The sequence below is a fragment of the Labrus bergylta genome, chromosome 8, assembly GCF_963930695.1.
Source record: "Labrus bergylta chromosome 8, fLabBer1.1, whole genome shotgun sequence".
Lineage (NCBI taxonomy): Eukaryota > Metazoa > Chordata > Actinopteri > Labriformes > Labridae > Labrus > Labrus bergylta.
In genome coordinates, this window is record NC_089202.1 from 18,585,401 (window position 1) to 18,608,680 (window position 23,280).

The 23,280-nt window shown below is 37.8% G+C and overlaps 2 long non-coding RNA genes across 2 annotated transcripts in view; one reads left to right on the forward strand and one right to left on the reverse strand.

The window, feature by feature from the left end:
* Window positions 1–23,280, forward strand: part of LOC136179854 (uncharacterized) — a 50,469-nt gene that overhangs the window by 7,040 nt on the left and 20,149 nt on the right. The gene's annotated exons all lie outside the window — the stretch shown is intronic.
* Window positions 85–12,513, reverse strand: LOC114918938 (uncharacterized). Its single transcript, XR_010666785.1, has 5 exons — window positions 11,612–12,513; window positions 4,589–11,524; window positions 3,839–3,911; window positions 2,663–3,471; window positions 85–672 (listed from the first exon to the last, which is right to left on the reverse strand). It is a non-coding gene; the product is annotated as an uncharacterized lncRNA (long non-coding RNA).

Here is a 23,280-nt window from a genome sequence, read left to right on the forward strand (position 1 = left end):
TGCATAGTGGTATTCTGTACGGTTTGGTTTGATTTGCTGTTACCCTACCTGATAACAAAGAGTAGAGCACATACTAGCACCAGGAAGACGACAATGGTGGCGATGAAGACTGGCAAAATCACTGAAACATACAAAGGACAATATGGGATTATGGTTGAAGCTCCACTTCAAACGAGATTATTATTTTAGTAAATTCAGACATAATGTAATAATAATTCATTTTTCACATATTTAAGCTGTCCAGAGGACGTTTTCTTCATTACTTACCCATTTATAAAGTTTTATTGGCAATACTTAGTAATTATGAGAACAAATTGTGAAATGTGCCGCTTACCAATAAAAGTTATACTCAGTTCAGAGACAAACCTTGACTTTCTGCAGATGTTGGAAGGTTGTAGAAAATAAATCGCTGAGCAACAGATCCCAGAGAGTTTGAGCTGCGACAAAGCACAATGAAGTGATCCTTCCATTGGGCTTGACTCATGGTGATGAAGCTCACGACTGTACCATTTCGATGCTCATAACTGACTGCAAACTCTTCTGAGTGATTGACAGCTAACCCATCCAAACTCCATTGTAAAGTGGGAGGAGGATTTCCCGTAGACTCACAGGAACAGTTGACCTGGTTAGCAGTTTTGGTGCAATCAGATGAGGACATGATCTGTGGAGCATCTGTAATGGATGTAGGGAAGAGAGACAAGTAGAGAGTCAAGTAAAGCCATGCTGTATCAAATTTGCAAAAGTAAAAGATAAGGCTTATGGCTATAAAAATAAAAAAATAAAAGTTGACCAGCTGTGAGTGTCCAAGTGAATGAGGCAAAGAAAAATTCAGTTTCCTCCATGTCAATTGGTTTTCATTCTGGGCCTGTGTCCACAGAGGGCGCTTTTAACGCTGGCAGCGCCTTTTTTCAATACAAAACCAATGTAGTTCAGTGTTTTCAGCACTCAGCGTCATACGTTTCTTGAGGCCGCATTCACTCAGCTCTCAGTTGAAAACAATTCCACTTATGGAACAGCACTACGCTCTTCTATGTCACATCTCCATCACCAACCTATGGCGTTTCATCCCAGCCAATAAAACCACACGCATATTATTTTTGCAAGCGTTTGCACAGCATTCTCACGCAGAATTTATCTGCTCGATCGAGCAATATTGTATCCTGCAAGGAGAAAACCATGCTTTGAGCACGAGCAAAATCTCACCCTGAACGTGTAACTACAGTGCTCTCTCAGATTTTTCTTTTTGCGCTCAAAGCATGGTTTTGTCCTCTCAGGATACAATATTGCTCACGCACGCAATTTCATTTCAGTAATTGTAATTTTACTTGATATAAACATTCTTACTAAGCAGACCTTTTGGGGGGTAAAGTTAACATTTGCTCGTCTCTAATTTAATTATAGAACCTCATATATAACACAGTGTTTCCCCTACCATTCAGGTCGTTCAGGGTGGATTACCCAAAGTGATCTCCCACCACCCTAAAAGAAAGGCACTAAATACTTTATCTATGTAAATTATCCATCCATCCATTATCTATAACTCTTTTCTCCCTTTATTTAGAACAAAGTTAATCCTCTACAAAAGAAAGATTTTATGGATTTGAAGTTTCCAATCAAAGGAAATTAAAGTTAAACAAAGAGATTTTCATACATTTTTTAAAATGTAACTGATGAATGACACCTACAATGTACATCTATTTGTCTTGTGTTTGATTGAAAACTTCCCAGTTCATTTTCAGCCTTGCAGAAAAACGAGCCTCTCTTTCTAGAAGCTTTGATGTTTAAAACACTTGCACTGGACCAGAGGGACTGACTGACACTGTGGTCCTTTTGGGTGAATCTGAAAAATTATTACAGGGATTAAAGTTCTCCGTCGCTACAACGTATTTCCGTCAATTTCACTTTTGTAATAATTTTAGTCGGTGTCAATCAGACAAATAAAAGTCGAGCAACATGGGTTGATGACATAGCCCTACCCTTGTGTGCAAACTGCGGTTTTTAATGTCAGGCATTTATCTGAATCCTGTAACACAATTGTAGTTTTGTGTTTGTGTGGCATTTTGAATATAAAGTCAAAACTTTGGTCTGCATTTACAAACTGTTTGTCATTTGTGAACCTCACTGCATTCTTAATTTGTTTTTTAAATTGGATATTAAAGTCCAGTGTTACATTTATTTATAATCAGATACAACTGTGACCTTTAACCCTGTGATGAAAACACTGAGTGTGAAATGATCTGTTGACCTCTTTGTGAAAAACATGCAGATTGTTTTCTTTATGTTTAAGTATTGACAGGAGTTATTAAACCACTGTGTGACATTAGTCATCACTGCTGTTAGCTTACGTGCAGCTTGCTGGTTTGTTGTTGCATGTTCAAAAATGATAGTATCATCAGCGTACATTAGGATGTCTGACCTAATAGCATTCATTTATTAGATCATTTATGTAGAGGCTAAACAACAAACCCTGTTCATACAATGAATACATCTACAATCAAACATCTGAGTGGAGAGAAAAAAAGGTAATCACACATGGCAGTATGCACACCCCAGGTGACGGCCATGCTCGTAACTGTTTGCTAAATGATTACAAAACAACAAACAAAGAAGAAGAAGCATGTATTTTATGTAATCAATTTAATCACAAGACACACATACTCACATGTAATGTCAGCTGTTAAACTGGTTTTCACAGATGACTCAGTGCTGCCATCTTGTTTTCTGTAGACAGCAGTACAGGAGATTTCCTGTCTGTGATGGAGGTGTGATGCTTTGAAGTTCAGCACAGAGATCTTGACTTTAGTTTTGTCCTGATTCTCCTGCAGGGTCTCCTGACCTTCACCCAGGCCGGGGCTCCATGTCAGATTTGGAGGAAGAGACAGACAGGGAGCTGGAGCAGAGCAGTTCAAACTCACTGAGGTTCCCTCTTTCACCTTCAGTGTGGGCGGAGTCAGAGTCGGTCTGGGTGGATCATCTGTTCAGAAGATACATAAACATGTATAAGCAGTCATTTCTCTCTACTATCAAAGGTTTGATTTATCTTTATTTTAAAGTAATCAATGATAAGGTCAGAGAACTACTACATGAATGAACTGTTAATACATTGAATTTAAAACCTACCTTTAACTGAAATTTTCACGTTATCAAAAAAGTATTTCAGATCATTGTCACATTCCAATCTAAAATAATACACTTTGTTGTTTTGAGGTTGCATGTCATTCAGGGTTGTGGTGCAGTCTTTTTTTGTTAAGTCACCGATCAATTGTCCGTTGATTGTACTCTGTTGTGGATTACTGCTATCAAACACAACAGGTCCCCTATAATAAACTCTCCATAATGCTTTACATGTGTTATCTAAGTTTACATTATGTTGATCATCTACGTCAAAGGAGCAGGGGATTGTCACACAGGATCCCTTCAGAACCTCTATAGTCTGTGGTATAATGCTCTCAAACTGTCCACACAGGGCACCTGAAACACAAGAAACAAATCCTTATTACAATTATACATTAACAATACAATCCTTATTCATGTTGAGTTTATAATTTCTATATTGATAAAATCAACAATGTTCATTGCACGTGTCTCTGTTAAATAAACAAACAAAAAAATAAAGTCATGATACATTTTATTGATGGCTCTGTTTCTAAAACTCTTATCAGTATGCTTTCAAAGATAAAATAGTCTTCACATAAAACTCAGGATTCATCATTTTCACAGTTATTTTTTACATTAAAGTTGTAAATTTAACACCAAATCTCTACATTATGATTTCTTTAAAAGAAAGCAGAACACATTAGTCGCTAATTTCTTTGACAAATATAAGTGAGCATCTCACCTTGCAGCAGACAGACAATGAGGAGGAGAGTCAGAGCTGCAGCCATCTTTGTGTTTCAGAAGAGGCAGAAAGTCTGGAGAGAATACATGTAGATTTACAGTTTAGTGTATTTCGCTCCAAGTAAACTTAGATTTCATTTTGAGGCTGTTGTTGAATGTGATCTTTGCAGAAGTTGCAGATGGAGAAATATCTTGAAATATTTGAATCTTCATCAATGTGGAAAAGGTTGGATCCAGAGTTTAGTTAACTAAATTGATCCCAACAAAACTAAAAGACTTCAAGGTGTGCAGCTTCTCATTTTAAGGTTTAAATTGAAATCTTTCTGCATTTCAATCAATTCAAGTAAAGTAGCTCATTATTAAAACAGAGATGAAATTATTATAAAATAAAAAAAACAGGAAGTTTGACTGCCTGCCTCAAAGAAAAGAGACAAGTGTTTTATGTTTTTTACTTGAGTTTAGTTTGTTTACAACCTCTTTAAGGAAACTATTCAATAATTAATAATCAGTAATAACGCCCAAAGGAAAAACTGCATGAGAGCTTTAAAATGTTCAAAACTTGATCAGAGTGAATGCTTTTTTTCTTTCCCCTGTAACAAAGTTTGTTTGATCAACCTGCAAGTGCAAAAAAGATGCACTTGTTAAAAAGTAGCTTTATGACATCAAATATGTTGATTTGTTTTATTTCCCGAAAAAGGATAAAGTTATTTAAAAGCTACTTAAAAGTTATATAAAAGTTTTTTAAACTTACGTTTTTGTCAGGTCTTTTTGAGCAGAGAGGTGAAGGATGTTTAGAGAAGTGAAGTTCCTCATCATTTGGCCACCTTTCCAAACAGCATGCAATAATTGACTTAAAAATGAGGAAGTAAAAAAAACAGCAACATTCATGTTAGCACAGAATGTTCTGTACTATTTATGAGTTCTTTTCAATGCAATAACATCTTGATGTAATTTAATATTTACAACCCATCAGTTTGACTAGAAAGTTACTATTTGAGATCCACATACAGGAGGTGACAACTCAAACTTTTCTGTCAAAGCGTCCTGCCCAATCATGAAGCATGAAATAAGCAGGCGACTCTATAAATTACATTTTTAATCATAACACAATTGTGAAAAAAGCACTTTAATTCTTACTCAAAGTCAGCAATTGTATTTTTTTTCCAAGTGAAACTGAAGGACAGTAAATATAAAATTATTTAAAGGTGTTTTCACATTAGGTACAATTGTTTTCTTACATTGTACAAATGTATTTCATAAGGGACATATTCAAATTTGTGGTGTTTATAGGATCAGCATCTTTGTAGCCTTTAGTTGTAGTCAGCAACATTAGGAATATTATTTGCAAGAATAAACAAACAACAATGGCAAATGTGTTCCACATAAACCATGGCAGTAAATACTGCAAGGTTGCCAAGCCAATCCCCATCTTCTTTTGCTTAAGGTTTCAGAGTCAAGTGCTCTATTCATTGATCGTAACAGTTCGATCAAAGAATGTCTGACTTGTTATTGAGTCTGGATTGATCCACACATAGTCTTTAAGGTTGTTGTCTGTTCTTCTTAAAGTTTTAATCTTCAGGGTGCAGCTACCCTCTGTGGCTGCTCCCTTTACTGAGGTGCGTCCTCTGAACTGTTGTTCCACTGTAGGAGGATATCTGTCATACACCACAGGATAATACATCTTACTGTATTGATACCAGGTGACCTGGACATGAGCTTTTGTCTGACATGGTACCACAGCACAGCTCCCCTCCACTGCAGTCACTGTTTTAGGTACAGTGATGTTCCAGCTTCTCACCTGCTGCAGCACAGAGAAGCCTTTGTGTGGGGGAGAGGAGGAAGAGGAAGGGAGGGTGAAAAGGTCAGCAAAGTTGACAACAAATGTTTATTGTTCAGTGAAGTAAGGCTGATGTCAAAGAAAAGTATGTGTCATGCAACAGGAAATGAACAACAGTGAAAGCTGCTTTTGAAAGCAGAGTTTACTGTACAGCCATTTGTCATACAAAGTAACATTATGAGAGCTGTCACTCACACTCGTTTCCTTTGGTGAGGTTATGTTTCAGAACAAAATCATCTATTAGGGATGATGACCAATCAAAAACATTCTGAAGTATTTGCAGCTTTTCTGATATTGATTATATAAACTTCTTGTAGTGCAGCACCTGTGTGTCCAATAGGCTTAAAGTTGTTCGTTTGAACTTACTGACGTTGTTTCCTAGTTCTAGATCTTTTATGGCTGTATGATTTATTCACAGAATGAGTTAAGATATATATATATATATATATATATATATATATATATAAACATACATATATATATATATGTATGTTTATATATATATATTAGGGGTGTGCACGTGTACACGTGTAATCGGTTAGTAAATCCTAACCGTTTAGGAAAAATCAGTAAGCAAAAACCGTTTTTTAATTTTTTTTAACTTTTAATTATTTTAAAATGTTTTAGAGGCACGCATTCAATTATCTCTCAACAAAAATAACACATACTGTTTATTTAGAGATGATTAAAGCTACAAATGTTCCACTTTGACAACGTTACTGCGCTCACAAATGCACGTGATAAATGTTGGATAACTGACCTCCAGGCATTACGTCACGTAACAAGTAAGTTTCACTTTTGACTTGCGATGGCAGCCAAGACTACTCAGCGAAGGAGGAGCCGCACTCCTGGGGATTGACTCTGGTTTCGTTCATAGTTTGAATCTTAAAAAATCCCTCAGTCCACATGGCAACGCTAAAACGATGGAAAACGCTCACATAAGCATGCTATAAGCATGCCAGGCCAGTAGGTGGCGATAATAGCTGTGTCTCATTCACATCAAACACTGTAAAAGAACATTGCGAGCATGCGTATTAACCGTCCTTTTGACAGCGGCGTTTTGGAAAGATGGCGAAACAAGTCAACAAACACAAAGCTGATTCATTCGTTTGGACAGACGACGAAGTGGAGTTGCTGCGGACAGATGTAAACAAACCGGTAGCCCGCCATCTTGGTTATGACGCATGCTCAACACGCAAGTCGACGTAATTACGTCACTATTACAAAAAGCTCCGTTTTAACTGTTTTAACTGTTCACACGAATACAAGTAAACGTGATTTTTTTAAAATCACCACCTTGGAATGCGTTTTTCAAAGACTTTGTTTGCAGTGACCAAAAACTCAGTTTTCAATTGTTTTCATGTGGACGGGACGCCAAAAGGGAGAGAAAATATTACGTTTTCAAAAAAATCGTATACGTGTGGATGGGGCCTGACTCACTGACTACACCTCTCCAGTCTCTTGCACAGAAAATTTTGAGTTTTTTAGAATTCTTTGTGGAAAAAACAATTGATATAAAAAAGCTAATTTTACCACCCTCTGCACCACAGCCAGACCCTCGGTCAGCTGTGCAATTCTTTAATCGATTTGATCCATTATCTCTCTCCTCTCTGCAAGAAATAATCCTTCATTTGAAGCCCACATCATGGACATCTGCTTGTATTCTCCGTTGCCTTTTTAAAGAAACATTTTAAATTATTAGCATCCTCCCCTTCATCAACAGCTGCCTCTCCATGGGATGCTTCCAGACCGATTTTAAACATGCAGTGGTTTAGCCTCTTTAAAAAAACCTAACCTAGATCCTAACATTTGATCAAATTTTAACCCATTTCGAAACTCCCATTACTATTCAAAATCCGTTTTTGTTTTTAGCAGGAGACAATGGGGACTATGCAGTTTTAATACTTTTAGCGTGGAGATCTCAGCGCTGCATTTTAGACGGTTGACCACAAAATAATTATCACCAGGCTTAAAGACTGGGTTGGGATCCAGGCTAAATATGCTCAAATCATACTCGGAAAACAGAAGTTTTAAAGTATGCCTAGGATACAGCTTTTCTCCCTCTGCTGCCCTCACCTGTGGGGTTCCTCAGGGCTCAGTTTTATCACCTCTTTTTTGTTTTTCCCTGTCCATGCTGCCACTGGTCTTCCTAATAAGGAAGCACGGCTTATCCTTCCACTGGTTTGCAGATGACATGTAAATATATATCCCTCTCAAAAGCAATAACCCCCACTCCCTGCAAATACTACTCGAAAGACTGGATGGCACAAAACGTTTTAATACTAAATGAGTAAAAAAATGAGGTAGTTCTGTTTGGTCCCCCTGACTCCAACCAGCTTTATCTGTAAAACACTTGGCCCACTGTCATCTTATGTAAAACCCTCTTCATGTGTGTATATATATTTTATTGTCTTTCTTTGAAGCTGCTGTTGTTTTTACGCCTTGTAAGTAAAGCACATGGTTAGTTGAGGCTCACAAAAAAGGCAATAAAATATCCATGCTACTTAGTCAAATAGCATAAAAAACTAAGAGCTCTCTCATATAAGACATGCCTTAGGCATCAGTATATGAGTAAATATCAATACTGAAAAAGTCAGCGAACATGCACATCAGTTATTTAGGTGCTGGGTCGAAAAAGTCTCTAGATATTCCCTGTCAGGCTCAAAACAATTTTATTTCATGTACTTATAGCAAATAAATGAGTATATATTTGGGAGCCATAGTATTGTGAGTCTTTGTGCATCATAAATATCAATGGTCACATACGTTACTCTTTAATTTTTTATTTTTGCGCAGTAAATGCGTATATTGTAAAGTAACAACCAAAGATAGAAAGAGGAATCTAGAGTGAAAAAGAAGCGATGACTTGCATCAAACAGATCAGACTCGAGTCAAACTTTTGTTACTGGGACATTTATTTATTTATTTACACAAGCTCCTCATTAGTCATTTCCTTAGTAACATCTATTCTAAGTTCACACAAAATTAACAACTGAGACCCCGAATTAACTTTTTGTTTTGTTATTATTGGTTAAAAAAAGTGGAAATTTGAATAATTTTATTCATTAATAAACAAAACCTGTCACTAGCTTAAAGAACATGAACATTAAGGCACTCTAAATTCTAACTTTTTTAACAAGGCTTTGTACCTGGCAGAATGTTGGTTTGCTTTTCTATTTCCTGTTACACTTGTGTTATATGCTATGTGGTAGTTTTGGCAATTTGAAGATAGCTGAAAGATGTTGCTAAGGGGCTTTCAAAAGCTTCACTTGATTTGGTTGACATATAGAGCATTGTGTTGATTCCCTTCCTGAACTAACACTACGCTGAATTTCTATTGCTGATTTAAGAACTTTTGATATTGTTTTGCTCTCTTGAATGTATATTTTCTTTTTTATTGTTTATTTTCCATTAAAAAAAAAAAAAAACTTAAACAAAAGAAAAGTTGAAACTAGGGCTGGGTGATATGGCCTTCAAATAACATCTTGTAAAATGTTTTTTCCACACCGAACTTGATTGACGATTTTAACTTGATTTTCATTGAAAATGTGCCTCTGTTTTGTGCTCACAGTTTGGTTAATTCTTTGCATTGAGACCAGTAGCGGAGCGAGTGTGGGGGCAGAAGGTGCGGCTGCCCCGGGCCCACTGTTGTCTTAAGGGGCCCACTTTGAGCCAAATTTAACATGCATTTTTGTTATTTAGTTGAATTTTCTAATAAAGTTAGTTTGACTAGGTCTGAGTCTCTCTTTTCTTTTGCCGCAATCAAGACACACAATGTATTTTGTAGAGCAGAGAAGGGCCCCCCCTCCACTGCCAAGGGGGTTCTCAACTTCGGCAGCAAACAGCACCAGCGGGGTGCTGTGGCCTGTTTGTAATGTCATTGTCCACCTCTTAGCACCCCCTTTGCTGGGCCCCCGCTGCTGTCTGGAGTTTTAAAAACCTAGTCGTCTGTCTGCTTTATTTCTGTTTACCTCGCAGTTTTTCGTAACATTAAAAGTGTAAAAAACTGAATAAAAAATGTTTTCTCATTGACAACTCAACCTTCAACAACTCAACCTGACAAGTCTCCTCCCGTTGCTCGCTCCACTAACGTAAACGAAACTAGCCAAGCAAATAAACATGTTAGGAGGAGCACCCAGCTAGCTGCAGGAAAGCAACAGTGCTGATGAAAACCTGTAAAACTGTAATATTTACAGTCTGAGATTGATGAAAACTTAATTGGTAATTTGTTTCATCATTATTTCATCTTTTGTTTGTGGGTGCATGTGTTGTAGACCGCCCTGTGTCTGCTTGGTTATCATATTGTATGAACGGCAGGCCATTGCTGTCACACTGTTTACAAAGTTTGTAGTCATGTGTGGGTTGATAATGTGTGGTTTTATTGTATTGTCTGTGTGGCTGGATGAGCGTCCATCTTCACTGAATGTCAAACTGTAGTTGCCTTCTATCTTTGGTTTCCCGTCCGGATAATTAAGTCTGCTTTACTTGTTTAATCGATGGAATATGCGCACAGATATATCAGCACTTGTTCTGCTTAAACATCAGCAGATCACTCACTGATAAGTCCCTGTCACTGTAATAGCACCCTTTGTAATCTGCAGCGGCATTTCTCTTCGTCCTGCCCCGTCTTGTATCTCCATACAGCCGATACTATACCATAAATGCTATACTATATTACTATATAGGCTACAGCATATGCTATATGGCCTATAGACAGTTTAAGGGCCCACTATTGGTCCCCTCCCCCTCTGCAATGAGCCATAGGCTCCACGCCTGATTGAGACCAAGGACAACTAGTCATTCTTCATCACCCTGCAGGTTATGGGTCTGCAGTAGTTGCTGCAAATTCATTGAGGATGAAATGCCTTCAGCGTTGACACAACTTGTAAAAAATAACTGCAGCTAGCCAGCATAAGAGAACTGAAGTCACTATGTTTCTTCGTTTCAGGTTCAGGCAGGGAATGGAGTCACGCTCTACTATCATGCCAGAGTTTCGGTAACAGCTGATCTCACACAAGCCTCATCAGCTGATGGCCAGCTGATTTACTTCAAAGCATTCTATTAGCCAAAAGTTCTTATGCCGCTTATTTAAACTGCTCTAGCCTGCCTACTCTTTGCTGCTCCCTCTGCGAGCCACATTTGCAGCCCTCCTCCACCCCAGCTCCTCCTTTTATGCTGCAATGACTTGCATCAATCAATGTCATGCATGTCATTGATGTCTGCTCTGTTTGGCTTTGCTGCTTATTTCTGCCTAAAGCTTTCCTTGTATGCACAGGAAGGGCAGGGATGTGTGCTGCTCCTGCCTTACGCATTCAACTTAAGAACGTAGAAGGTCAGGGAGATCCCAAAACAGAGCCATACCGCCGAATATAAATAATTGCAATGAAGTACATTTTCTTGACAAAGTGGTCCTGACTGAACTGTAAGCTATGTCTGCATCACACTCTTTTCTCTAAATTTAACCCGAGCATATTCACATTCAGAGTCCTTCCTCACATTTCTAGGCTTCACTTCGTCATATAGATTTAACATCTCTACTGCATTGCTCACAAAATTCAATGCTCCCTCTAAGCGCTTCTCCTCCAGATAGGAGCGACCTGACTGATTTGTGTCCTCAGAGCTTCCTCCCTCCTTCTTCCCTTTGCTCCTCCAAGTCACACTAGTGTAAATCACATCTTTGCTTTCCTCGTTTTTCTTCTCTGAACTTGTCCTGGCGTCTTCTGTGTTGTTTCTGCTTGAGCTTGGTAAGTTGGTGCTGATTGGCTCAGAGGTAGTTGCAGGTTGGGTGACACCTGGTTTCTTCAGCTCATAGGTGTTGACATAAATGTCCTCATCTGTATTGTTGGGTTCCTACAATTCAAAATAAAATGTTGGTTGGTTATTGTGCTTATGTAAGTCACATTAAGTAGAAAACTGCTGGATTCCAAGATAAAGTACCTCATTTCCTTCTCCACTTGGTAGATGTTGGCTCATGGCAACTGTGCTGGTGTTACCTGACCCCTGACTCTTAAGCAGGTTGTGTTGAGTCCTCTGAGCCCTGAAAAAAACAGCATAGTATAAACCTACATGAATATACTGTAAACAGTTTTGTTGTTCCCACTGGTAGTTTAAAGTTGAGAAAAAATTCAGAAAACTAAATTGAGTTGTTTTAAGATGTCTCACAGCTCTCGAAACACAGGAACACAGCGTCTGCAGGAAAAATGATGTCATAATGTTGTGCCAAGTGTGGCTAGCATTCACAGTGCTAGCACTACCAGCCTTTGGTCCTCCATGCAGGTTAAAGGGGCTATATGTAACTTTTCAAAAACACCGCGTTAGTAGTGACACCGCATGGCCGTGAGGCGAACTGCACCAGTAACCTGTTGCTCGCTCTCCCTTGCGAGCATCATCATCAGCCACGAAACACTGGATATTTACCAGCATGATGTTTACAGAGGAGGTAAGTGGTCATACACATGTGAAAGTCTGTGAAGGAGTCTGTGTGTCTGTATTCATTCTCCATCCTACAAACAACAGTCTCGGCTGAGAGTAGTGCTGGGCGATATGGCCTAAATTTGATATCACAATATTTTAAATATTTTTTTACAATGTCAATATTCGATATGTCTCAATATTTTTCATATTAAAGTTTATAAATGTAGCCTATAAAACTGAATCTCCACTGTATAAAAAAAAATATCACCCGACCATTGTAATCACTGGCCCAGGAACTTTACTTTTGATTCGAAGAATAACAGTCACCAATTTACTCTTGAACCATTGTGATGCAAAAGTCAATTACGACTTTTATTTAATTAATTGAGCTCTAATTATAGAAAATAAAAATATTTTGTATTTTTCTAATATCTATGTACTCATGTTTATTCCCATGCTGGTAACTGTAAGAGTCTACTTAATCTGATATTAATATGAGACTGTGATAGAGCTGGAAGTCTTCTGATCACCTTTCTCTCCTTCTTTCTTTGAAGGAGAGAAACTCTGTGAGAAACTCTTCCTCCTTAGATCTTTACTTTCGGAGCTCTCTTAAGAGCTAAGATGCTTTGTGAATAACTTTTATCTTTACCAGGATCTAGTCTTTAACTTTAAGGGGAAATTTAGCTGCAGTGTGTTCCAGCTCCTCCAGCTGTCTGCCACTGTGGCTGAAACTTTTCTCCGTTCAGTTTTCGTCATGCCCTGCTGTCACTCAACTTTTCTGGTGATTTTTTTTCTTTGAATGCTGATTTTAGCTCGGCTTTTGTCGGGATATGATGATTTTAAAACCGTTTTACCAAACGTGTGTTTTAGTAGAGAAAACCTGCGCTAAAATCTGTGTGCGAGTGTACAATTTGAGTGTAGCTAGCGCGCTCGCGGAAGTGACAGCAGTGAAGCCGCCAGCTGAACGTGCAATCAGCTGGCCCAGACTCTGTCAATCATTCATCCGGGCCAGCGGGCCAGTTCTAATGTTGAGCCCTGCGTTATGTGCCCTTTTTTTGGAAGTAATTTGGCCTCGTTCGCATCTTTCTCTTTCTCCTCCGTGTTGGCCGCTTACAAGAGCTAGGCTACTCAGGGGAAGGAGTCTCCTCCGCCCTTTCGTCTCCGCGCAACAAGCGCTGCTGCAGAAATCTCGTGGAGCAACGAAATATCGCGAGAAAACTTTGAAGTAGTTTAAAAAATAAAATTGATGTTCCCTTTTCCATATCAAGCATTATTGAAATTAAATATCGATCGAATCGAGCTTCATGATATATCGCCCAGCACTAGCTGAGAGCAGGAGTGTGTGATGAGTTTATCCGTCTATGAGAGCTCTTAGGGTGGATAGAAGTGTGTGGAAGGCGGCCTCTGGCTGTGCAGGTGAAGACCGGGAGTGTGTGATGAGTTTGTACTGTTGATCTCTGTAAGCGGAGCAGAGTGAGGAGGACGTTGAGAACGTGCATAAAATGTCACTTCCTGGAGTTTTCGCGGAAAATACGACCCGGGGAAACTTTTTATGCAGACAACACAGACAGACAGTGAACATCTACTTTTTCACATCAGTTAACTTATTAATGGGCGATAAAAAACGATTTATACATGTAAAAAGTTACATATAGCCTTTTTAACTTCCACATGCCTGTGCTTTTTTACACTTTTGTCAAGATACGCCACTTTAACACAAGATAGCCTACATACAACTTTTATTCAATTTTCAAAATACAGTCAAACCTCTCTGTGCTATGAGATGCCATTTGTCTACTATGCTGATTTACATCTAGGTAGTGGAGAATTAGTCTTTAACTGGAGCTCTAGCTCTCGTTGGTGGCAGGCAGCATTTCAGAAACAACATTGTTATGTGTGCATGTACAACAGTCACTGTACAGGACACACAACAATAAAATGAATTCCAGTAACATTTTGAATTGATTGATTATATTCTGAAACATGAAAAGTGTGTTAAAAATCTAACAAAGTATGAAGTCCAACAAAGCATGATGGGATATGTCAGCTGTACTACTAGGCTACTACCCACTACAGGAAGGATCACAGATGAGATGAGCAGAGCGGAGGAGTCGCGTGGTGATGGTAAGTTTGTACAAAACATTTCTGGTTAATGGAGTTAATACACACTTACTATGTCATTCCCTTGTTCAACATAATTCTTATATAACTGTACCCATTTGTTGCTCATGCTTATATAACAGACCTTTGTAAATACATTGAGGAGCTAATAATTAGCCAGCTATTGGCTGTGTACTGTCCCTCTGCTGCAGCTGAACGAATGGGAAGTTAAGGGGAATCACTGCTATATAACAGCTGCAGCTCAGGAGAAAGCAGAGTTGTGGTGGTTTGACACTAAAGTGTGTTGAATTATCTCGCATACTACGTTAGTCCGTTTATCTTAATGCAAGGCTACTCCCAATAAAGGGAGAGAAAACTCAGTAACTTGTGGGTACTTGACTGAACCCAGCGTCTTTTTCATAGTGTTTAGTGTTTATTCAGCAGCTCTTTGTTCTAACACAGACCAGCTCAGCAGCAGCCTGTGCAGTTCAGCAAGGTGTTGATATGAGCAGTCAATCATATATTAGATTTTTCGGGATTTTTCCAGGTAACAAAAGAATGAGGCTTGTCAGCTGATGATTATAGAGAAAGGGAATTTGTAGACACAAATGGCCTGGATGTTGCAGCTGAGTGTTTGATAGTGGAAAAAAAAGATGAATTGCATTCAAATCAAAGACTGACTGACTTGATGTATATTATTTTTCTTAAATATTACTCATGATATTCTTATCTCTTTTCTATTGTATGATTCCACTTAAGTTGAACTTGTATAAGTAAAGAAAATTACAATAATTAATATCAAAGAATCACAACATTTTGTTGTAATTCTCACATGTTTTTGTTTAAAGATATAAGGTAGAATGTGGTTGCTAATGTTCACATTAAAATATGTATATGAATTAAATATTGACTAAACCCATGTTTTATATATTTTATTGTTGAGTAATTGCATTATGTCTAATATTTACAACAGTTATCAAAGCCAGAGAAATACGTAATTTTATCGTTTTTTATGTTTTTATTTTTCAGATTACTGAGGGTGGAAGAAGTAAGGTGCAGGACTACTTCACAAAGGAAAGGAGCATGTTTTATTTGATACTTTCAACTTAAATTTGATATTTAGTTTTATATAGTTTCTTATTTTTATATTTTTTAACTTCCAAGTAAAGTGTAGTGTTTCAGTGCACTGTTGTTATTCTGGCCAATAAAGGCTTTTGTTCAACATAAAAAAATGATTGTCTTCATTATATATCTTTTCCAAAAGTGTTTGAAAGCTGTGTTTGAAGGATCCACGCAAAAAATGTGTGTATATCTATGTATCTTTAAAGATCAAAGATAGATTGGCCGATATATATCGGTATCAGATTTCTTTTCTCCCTTATATCGGTATTGGATCCAAAAATCCCATATCAGTCGGGCCCTAGATAGTACCTAAAAGTACCAAAAGCTTTAAATACCTACAGACCTTCATTCATATTTAATCCCAAAGTTGCAGTGAGCAAAATAGAAAAAGAGATCAGTGGTACATCGTTAAATCACAGGGCGGACATTTCTCCAGTCCTTTTGGCGTATCATAAAGCTACATAGAGTCATGTTTATGTCTCACAAACAGACACTATAAATAACACAAATACATTGGCAACATTTTCGATCCACAACATTTGACTGAAATTGTGGGCCTCAATTGAAAAATAAAAATATCCTGGATAAGACTTGGTCTGCTCATAATCCAAAAAAATACTTAAAATGTTAAAGATTTTAAATTGAAGACCAGAGGAACACCATATAGAATCTGTATCTTCACTCAAATAAAGAAAATAAAAATCCCAGTAGGAGGTTTTTAAATATTTTGCATAGTGGTATTCTGTACGGTTTGGTTTGATTGGCTGTTACCCTACCTGATAACAAAGAGTAGAGCACATACTAGCACCAGGAAGACGACAATGGTGGCGATGAAGACTGGCAAAATCACTGAAACATACAAAGGACAATATGGGATTATGGTTGAAGCTCTTATTCAGACGAGATTATTATTTTGGTAAATTCAGACATAATGTAATAATAATTCATTTTTCACATATTTAAGCTGTCCAGAGGACGTTTTCTTCATTACTTACCCATTTATAAAGTTTTATTGGCAATACTTAGTAATTATGAGAACAAATTGTGAAATGTGCCGCTTACCAATAAAAGTTATACTCAGTTCAGAGACAAACCTTGACTTTCTGCAGATGTTGGAAGGCTGTAGAAAATAAATCGCTGAGCAACAGATCCCAGAGAGTTTGAGCTGCGACAAAGCACAATGAAGTGATCCTTCCATTGGGCTTGACTCATGGTGATGAAGCTCACGCCTGTACCATTTCGATGCTCATAACTGACTGCAAACTCTTCTGAGTGATTGACAGCTAACCCATCCAAACTCCATTGTAAAGTGGGAGGAGGATTTCCCGTAGACTCACAGGAACAGTTGACCTGGTTAGCAGTTTTGGTGCAATCAGATGAGGACATGATCTGTGGAGCATCTGTAATGGATGTAGGGAAGAGAGACAAGCAGAGAGTCAAGTAAAGCCATGCTGTATCAAATTTGCAAAAGTAAAAGAGAAGGCTTATGGCTATAAAAATAAAAAAATAAAAGTTGACCAGCTGTGCGTGTGAATGAAGTGAATGAGGCAAAGAAAAATTCTAGTTCCTCCATGTCAATTAGTTTTCATTCTGGGCCTGTGTCCACAGAGGGCGCTTTTAACGCTGGCAGCGCCTATTTTCAATACAAAACCAATGTAGTTCAGTGTTTTCAGCACTCAGCGTCATACGTTTCTTGAGGCCGCATTCACTCAGCTCTCAGTTGAAAACAATTCCACTTATGGAACAGCACTATGCTCTTCTATGTCACATCTCCATCACCAACCTATGGCGTTTCATCCCAGCCAATAAAACCACACGCATATTATTTTTGCAAGCGTTTGCACAGCATTCTCACGCAGAATTTATCTGCTCGATCGAGCAATATTGTATCCTGCAAGGAGAAAACCATGCTTTGAGCACGAGCGAAATCTCACCCTGAGCGCGTAACTACAGTGCTCTCTCCTGCTCGCTCACGAGGGGATTTTTCTTTTTGCGCTCAAAGCATGGTTTTGTCCTCTCAGGATACAATATTGCTCACGCACGCAATTTCATTTCAGTAATTGTAATTTTACTTGATATAAACATTCTTACTAAGCAGACCTTTTTGGGGGTAAAGTTAACATTTGCTCGTCTCTAATTTAATTATAGAACCTCATATATAACACAGTGTTTCCCCTACCATTCAGGTCGTTCAGGGTGGATTACCCAAAGTGATCTCCCACCACCCTAAAAGAAAGGCACTAAATACTTTATCTATGTAAATTATCCATCCATCCATTATCTATAACTCTTTTCTCCCTTTATTTAGAACAAAGTTAATCCTCTACAAAAGAAAGATTTTATGGATTTGAAGTTTCCAATCAAAGGAAATTAAAGTTAAACAAAGAGATTTTCATACATTTTTTAAAATGTAACTGATGAATGACACCTACAATGTACATCTATTTGTCTTGTGTTTGATTGAAAACTTCCCAGTTCATTTTCAGCCTTGCAGAAAAACGAGCCTCTCTTTCTAGAAGCTTTGATGTTTAAAACACTTGCACTGGACCAGAGGGACTGACTGACACTGTGGTCCTTTTGGGTGAATCTGAAAAATTATTACAGGGATTAAAGTTCTCCGTCGCTACAACGTATTTCCGTCAATTTCACTTTTGTAATAATTTTAGTCGGTGTCAATCAGACAAATAAAAGTCGAGCAACATGGGTTGATGACATAGCCCTACCCTTGTGTGCAAACTGCGGTTTTTAATGTCAGGCATTTATCTGAATCCTGTAACACAATTGTAGTTTTGTGTTTGTGTGGCATTTTGAATATAAAGTCAAAACTTTGGTCTGCATTTACAAACTGTTTGTCATTTGTGAACCTCACTGCATTCTTAATTTGTTTTTTAAATTGGATATTAAAGTCCAGTGTTACATTCATTTATAATCAGATACAACTGTGACCTTTAACCCTGTGATGAAAACACTGAGTGTGAAATGATCTGTTGACCTCTTTGTGAAAAACATGCAGATTGTTTTCTTTATGTTTAAGTATTGACAGGAGTCATTAAACCACTGTGTGACATTAGTCATCACTGCTGTTAGTTTACGTGCAGCTTGCTGGTTTGTTGTTGCATGTTCAAAAATGATAGTATCATCAGCGTACATTAGGATGTCTGACCTAATAGCATTCATTTATTAGATCATTTATGTAGAGGCTAAACAACAAACCCTGTTCATACAATGAATACATCTACAATCAAACATCTGAGTGGAGAGAAAAAAAGGTAATCACACATGGCAGTATGCACACCCCAGGTGACGGCCATGCTCGTAACTGTTTGCTAAATGATTACAAAACAACAAACAACGAAGAAGAAGCATGTATTTTATGTAATCAATTTAATCACAAGACACACATACTCACATGTAATGTCAGCTGTTAAACTGGTGTTCACAGATGACTCAGTGCTGCCATCTTGTTTTCTGTAGACAGCAGTACAGGAGATTTCCTGTCTGTGATGGAGGTGTGTTGCGTTGAAGTTCAGCACAGAGATCTTGACTTTAGTTTTGTCCTGATTCTCCTGCAGGGTCTCCTGACCTTCACCCAGGCCGGGGCTCCATGTCAGATTTGGAGGAAGAGACAGACAGGGAGCTGGAGCAGAGCAGTTCAAACTCACTGAGGTTCCCTCTTTCACCTTCAGTGTGGGCGGAGTCAGAGTCGGTCTGGGTGGATCATCTGTTCAGAAGATACATAAACATGTATAAGCAGTCATTTCTCTCTACTATCAAAGGTTTGATTTATCTTTATTTTGAAGTAATCAATGATAAGGTCAGAGAAGTACTACATGACTGAACTGTAAATGAGTTTAATTTGAAACCTACCTTTGACTGAAATTTTCACGCCATCAAAATTGTATTTCACACCTGAACAATCCAATCTAAACCAATACTCTTTGTTGTTTTGAAGTTGCATGTCATTCAGGGTTGTGGTGCAGTCTTTTTTTGTTAGGTCACCGATCAATTGTCCTTTCTGTTGTGGATTACTGCTATCAAACACAACAGGGCCAGTGTTCCTTTTTCCTTTTCTCCATAATGCTTTACAAGTGTTATCTAAGTTTCCATTAAATTGATCCTCTACGTCAAAGGAGCAGGGGATTGTCACACAGGATCCCTTCAGAACCTCTATAGTCTGTGGTATAATGATCTCAAACTGTCCACACAGGGCACCTGAAACACAAAAAACAAATCCTTATTACAATTATACATTTACAATACAATCCTTATTCATATTGAGTTTATAATGTCTATATTACTAAAATCATTGACAGGGATAGAGGTTTCAAATGAGCCGTGGCTAGAAACCTGACTGCATGTTATCTACTTTGTATTTACATGAAGCAATGTTCATTGCACGTGTCTCTGTTAAATAAATAAACAAATAAATAAATAAAGTTATGATACATTTTATTGATGGGTCTGTTTCTAAAAAAATTATCAGTATGCTTTCAAAGATAAAATAGTCTTCATGTAAAACTCAGAGGATTCATCATTTTCACACAGCTTTTTTACATTAAAGTTGTAAATTTAACACCAAATCTCTACATTATGATATTGTTAAAAGAAAGCAGAACACATTAGTAACTAATTTCTTTGACAAACATAAGTGAGCATCTCACCTTGCAGCAGACAGCCAATGAGGAGGAGAGTCAGAGCTGCAGCCATCTTTGTGTTTCAGAAGAGGCAGAAAGTCTGGAGAGAATACATGTAGATTTACAGTTTAGTGTATTTCGCTCCAAATAAACTTAGATTTCATTTTGAGGCTGTTGTTGAATGTGATCTTTGCAGAAGTTGCAGATGGAGAAATATCTTGAAATGTTTGAATCTTCATCAATGTGGAAAAGGTTGGATCCAGAGTTTAGTTAACTAAATTGATCCCAATAAAACTAAAAGACTTCAAGGTGTGCAGCCTCTCATTTTAAGGTTTAAATTGAAATCTTTCTGCATTTCAATCAATTCAAGTAAAGTAGCTCATTATTAAAACAGAGATGAAATTATTATAAAATAAAAAAACAGGAAGTTTGACTGCCTGCCTCAAAGAAAAGAGACAAGTGTTTCTTGAGAAAAGAGACTGAATGTTTTTTACTTGAGTTCAGTTTGTTTACAACCTCTTTAAGGAAACTATTCAATAATTAATAATCAGTAATAATGCCCAAAAGAAAAACTGCATTAGTGCTTTAAAATGTTCAAAACTTGATCAGAGTGAATGCTTTTTTTCTTTCCCCTGTAACAAAGTTTGTTTGATCAACCAGCAAGTGCAAAAAAGATGCACTTGTTAAAAAGTAGCTTTATGACATCAAACATGTTGATTTGTTTTATTTCCCGAAAAAGGATGAAGTTATTTAAAAGCTACTTAAAAGTTATATAAAAGTTTTATAAACTTACGTTTTTTTGTCAGGTCTTTTTGAGCAGAGAGGTGAAAGATGTTTAGAGAAGTGAAGTTCCTCATCATTTGGCCACCTTCATAAACAGCGTGCAATAATTGACTTAAAAATGAGGAAGTAAAAAAAACAGCAACATTCATGTTAGCACAGAATGTTCTGTACTTTTTATGAGTTATTTTCAATGCAATAACATCTTGATGTAATTTAATATTTACAACCCATCAGTTTGACTAGAAAGTTACTATTTGAGATCCACATACAGGCGGTGACAACTCAAACTTTTCTGTCAAAGTGTCCTGCCTAATCATGAAGCATGAAATAAGCAGGCGACTCTATATATTACATTTTTAATCATAACACAATTGTGAAAAAAGCACTTTAATTCTTACTCAAAGTCAGCAATTGTATTTTTTTTTTCAAGTGAAACTGAAGGACAGTAAATATAAAATTATTTAAAGGTGTTTTCACATTAGGTACAATTGTTTTCTTACAGTGTACAAATGTATTTCATAAGGGACATATTCAAATTTGTGGTGTTTATAGGATCAGCATCTTTGTAGCCTTTAGTTGTAGTCAGCAACATTAGGAATATTATTTGTAAGAACAAACAAACAACATTGGCAACTGTGTTCCACATAAACCATGGCAGTAAATACTGCAAGGTTGCCAAGCCAATCCCCATCTTCTTTTGCTTAAGGTTTCAGAGTCAAGTGCTCTATTCATTGATCGTAACAGTTCGATTAAAGAATGTCTGACTTGTTATTGAGTCTGGATTGATCCACACATAGACTTTAAGGTTGTTGTCTGTTCTTCCTAAAGTTTTAATCTTCAGGGTGCAGCTACCCTCTGTGGCTGCTCCCTTTACTGAGATGCGTCCTCTGAACTGTTGTTCCACTGTAGGAGGATATCTGTCATACACCACAGGATAATACATCTTATTGTATTGATACCAGGTGACCTGGACATGAGCTTTTGTCTGACATGGTACCACAGCACAGCTCCCCTCCACTGCAGTCACTGTTTTAGGTACAGTGATGTTCCAGCTTCTCACCTGCTGCAGCACAGAGAAGCCTTTGTGTGGGGGAGAGGAGGAAGAGGAAGGGAGGGTGAATGGGTTAGCAAAGTTGACAATAAATGTTTATTGTTCAGTGAAGTAAGGCTGATGACAAAGAAAAGTGTGTGTCATGCAACAGGAAATGAACAACAGTGAAAGCTGCTTTTCAAAGCAGAGTTTACTGTACAGCCATTTGTCATACAAAGTAACATTATGAGAGCTGTCACTCACACTCGTTTCCTTTGGTGAGGTTATGTTTCAGAACAAAAACATCTATTAGGGATGATGACCAATCAAAAACATTCTGAAGTATTTGTAGCTTTTCTGATATTGATTATATAAACTTCTTGTAGTGCAGCACCTGTGTGTCCAATAGGCTTAAAGTTGTTCGTTTGAACTTTCTGACGTTGTTTCCTAGTTCTAGATCTTTTATGGCTGTATGATTTATTCACAGAATGAGTTAAGATATATATACTGTATAATATATATATGTGCACGTGATCTGCAGATAGATGGAAAATGCATAAATATGGTGTAACAACTACCGCTAAGTCTCAGTGAAAAGAAGGCAGCATTTAAAGCCTGGCTCACACTGCAGGAGTTTTAAACTCCTTCCCAATTTTGAATTCGGGCAGCATCAGACAGAGAATCCTAACAGATATTCTTCTCCATAATCTCAAATATGCTCATACTACAAGATATGAAATCTTTTCACATCACAATCTTCAGGATTTTATTAGGATTATCGTGCCCGACGGAGGAACGCACCACCTCACCTGGCCTCACGTTAACAATGGAGCCGCGGTTAAATTTGCGATTATAATGATTTGCACAGAGAAGAGCAGATTGGGGACGTTAAGATTGGATCTTTATTACAACTCACACTACAAGATAATGTCGGTAGATAATCGGTTCCGATCAGTCTTGAGTCGGGAGCGACCCCGCGATTATCGGAAAGGAGAAATCAGGCCGATTTGAGATCCGATTATCCTGCAGTGTGAGCCAGGCTTAAGTCGTACCTGCTGTACAAATAGGAGGACATTACAGACTTTTTTTGCTGACTTTCATACAGAAAGAGCTCGTAAAATGTTGCTGTTTAATTGGGTATCGTTTCTTTGTTTCAAACACTGCTTCGTCTTTTCTCCGTTCCCTCCACCCCGTCTGCTCTCACGCAGGGATCAGATGGTGGCTGTGTGTGACAGCACTTTTTTTAGCAAGGACAAAATACTTATGCGATCTCACAACACAAAACTTTAACAGACCCAAGGTTAATAAAAACTGTAAACTCACTGAGGCCACGTCCACACGCATACGGATATTTCTAAAAACCTGTTTCCCCCCCCTCCGGTTGCAAAAAAAATCCTGTCAACACCAACAGTTTTTAAAAAATCTCTCAGTCCACATGGCAACGCAAAAACGATGGAAAACGCTCACATAAGCATGCCATAAGCATGCCAGGCCAGTAGGTGGCGATAATAGCTGTGTCTCAT